Consider the following 2,831-nt stretch of genomic DNA (forward strand, 5'->3'; position numbering starts at 1 on the left):
ATTTGCGTGTGTGACTCTCAGATGCAGAGGCCGGGGGTCATCATCCTCCTTTTCGAGAAAAAATAGACGCGTGTGTGAGAGGACGAGTGCGCGCGTGCACCTCTTCTCTTCCTGTATAATGTACTACTAAACTCAGAGTACATTTTTTTTGTGGGTGGCACGATGGTGCGTGCGAAAAGTCCCGAGAGATAGGTTTAATGCATTAATTGCAATGCATGCATGCATAAAGTACATGCATTGGTCAATTTTCTCTTAATACTTGCATGCAATGATTTAATGCACCTTGGAATCTGAACATGTGTTGGGGACAACCAAATTGAGCCTTATAAAATGGAAAAACTAAAATTTTGAGATAAGCCCTATAAAATCGGAAACGGGGGAGTAGAAAAAGAAGTACTCCATCCGGGAATAGTGCCGCACTTCGAAACTAGAACCGTCAATAAATTTTGAGCTTGCGTCTCATCACATTACAAATTACTCCACACTATATTGAATTGCAAACCTGTTCACACCGATCACAACCTAAACGGTTTCCCACTTAGGAGCGTATTAGTACTCGGTTATAAATACTAGTATGCCAAGATGACTACACATTCCTCCTCAACTCCTCATCCACAAAAACAAACAAGTCATTCAGCATCCTTCCCTTGCGTCTGCCATGGCCAGCGTGAGTTCTGGGTCGAGAGATTGCCACCAGGGAGAGGCGAGCATGGAAGCGGATGCACGAGAGATGTCCCACCTCGCTGCGAGAGCAGCCGACATGTCCCGCCGCGTGGAAGTAGCAGCACAGAGGTTCTGCTGTGCCGCTGAAGCAGCACAGAGGTCCCGCCGCGCCGTCGATGCAGCAGACTGGTCCGGCCACGCCGCGGAAGCAGCAGAGATGTCCCGCCGCACCACGAATGCAGTAGAGATGTCCCGCCGCGCCGCAGCGGCCTGGGAAAATTTCTCGCGGGACGCGACGACTATTACAGGCGCATGCATGCGATCGTCCATAGCCAGATGGATCAGATCTCCCGCTCGGCGAGGTTGCAGGACGACATGATAGCCTCGTTTGAATAGGCTACCGGCGTCATCCAGCAACTAAGGGAGGGCAATGAGAGGCTCCGGGCCGAGCGCGACCTGCTGAGGGAGAAGATCGTCCGAAGTGCATACCTGCAGGAGGAGACTAGTGCCTTGTTGAAGAAACTTATGGACGGGAATGACATGCTCCGCAATGAGCACCGAAGGCAGGTGGTGGAATCTGTGGATGTTCTCAAGCAGCGTCTTGAGGACACAAAAGAGCTCATTGCCGCTCGCCGCAGAGACTAGTTTCCTGGTTTGTTTTGATGTAATAATCGGTTTAGGATGTGGATTGTGTCATCGGTTGTGAAATGTTGGGTTCTAGCACGGATGTTTGGCCTTTGTTGGCCTCTTGGGATGTTGCGATTTCAATCTGGTAGCTTTTAGTGCTTCGTGTTAGGCTGGAGTTGTGCTGAACTTCTTGTGAACTGTGGTGGTTTTCAGTAATGAAAATCGGAAGGGGCAAGCCCTTCTTTGATCAAAAAAATTTTAATCGTCCTTATATATTCATCGGTCTTGCTATAAGTCATAGTAGATGCTATGTAGGTCCGTCGGATCTTACATCAAGATCCATGCTTTCAGATTTTCTTTTCTCTCTCTTAAATCTTAGTCAAGTGAGACATAGCCACGCCATTAAACAGAGGCTCGGGCGCCATTAATGGAGACCTTGGGAGAGAGGTGGACGGCAGATGGAGGTCAAAGGGCTCTCCTCCCGATAAGCACGCACAGGGGTCTGATCGCACGCCTCTCGTACTCAAATAGCTACTCTGCACGTCGCCTCCTAGCTAATAAAAAAGGGGACGCGTGGCGGCACGTAAATGGTACTAGTATGTAGAACGCCCACGGCTTCAATAATACTTGTGTTTCCGATTGTAATGTGACAACACTTCTTCCAAAATGACTTTGTTGATTGTTAATTTGTGCGCCTTCGCAAATCAGACTGCAAATTTACCACAGCATGTTGGTGCCATGTCATGGCACCAAGCCAAGTTTCATTATTTTCATGCGTGTTTTGGATTTATAGGAATTAAAAAACTAAGTTTCTCAATGTTTCCAACCCAGCCACGACACCCAGAATTTTGAATTTCATTCCCATTTCTTGCATGGAACCTAGAAATTTACCCGAGGACACACATGTGATTTTTCAACCAACTTTGGTGCACTGGAACATGTGCTTGTATTTCAAATTTGAATTTTGCACACAAAGGTGACGCGTTCCCTCCCAGAACCACGAGCCTTGTTGAGAGAAGCTACGATTTGCAAGAAGCTTATACCAAAATTTGTTTCTATTTGGCCATTTTTTTACCACAGCATGGTACTACCATGACATGACACCATGCCAAGTTTCATGATTTTAAAACCAAGTTTCTCAATGTTATCGACCGAGCCACGATGCCCAGATGTTTGAATTTTATTCTCATTTTTTGCATGGGACCTACTCCCTCCTTCCATCTATATAGGGCCTAATGTGTTTTTCAAGACAGCCTTGGACTATTGACAAGATTAATAGCACATGAGATGTATACTATGCGAATTATATTATTGGAAGCTCCTTTGACATACAAAATTGAGGGTATGCTTTGTGTAAGTTGCATATCATATATTATTGCTCTAATGTTTGGTCAAAGTTAGCCTCGAAAAACACATTAGGACCTATAAGCATGAGAGGAGTCGACTTCGAGAGAACGTGTTTGTTCGAGAGACACCGAGGAAGACTACTATATATCGATGGTGCATGTAGACGGGAATTAAACTAAGGGATGGTCTTATTG

This window comes from Triticum aestivum, chromosome 2A (assembly GCF_018294505.1).
Source record: "Triticum aestivum cultivar Chinese Spring chromosome 2A, IWGSC CS RefSeq v2.1, whole genome shotgun sequence".
Classification (NCBI taxonomy): domain Eukaryota; kingdom Viridiplantae; phylum Streptophyta; class Magnoliopsida; order Poales; family Poaceae; genus Triticum; species Triticum aestivum.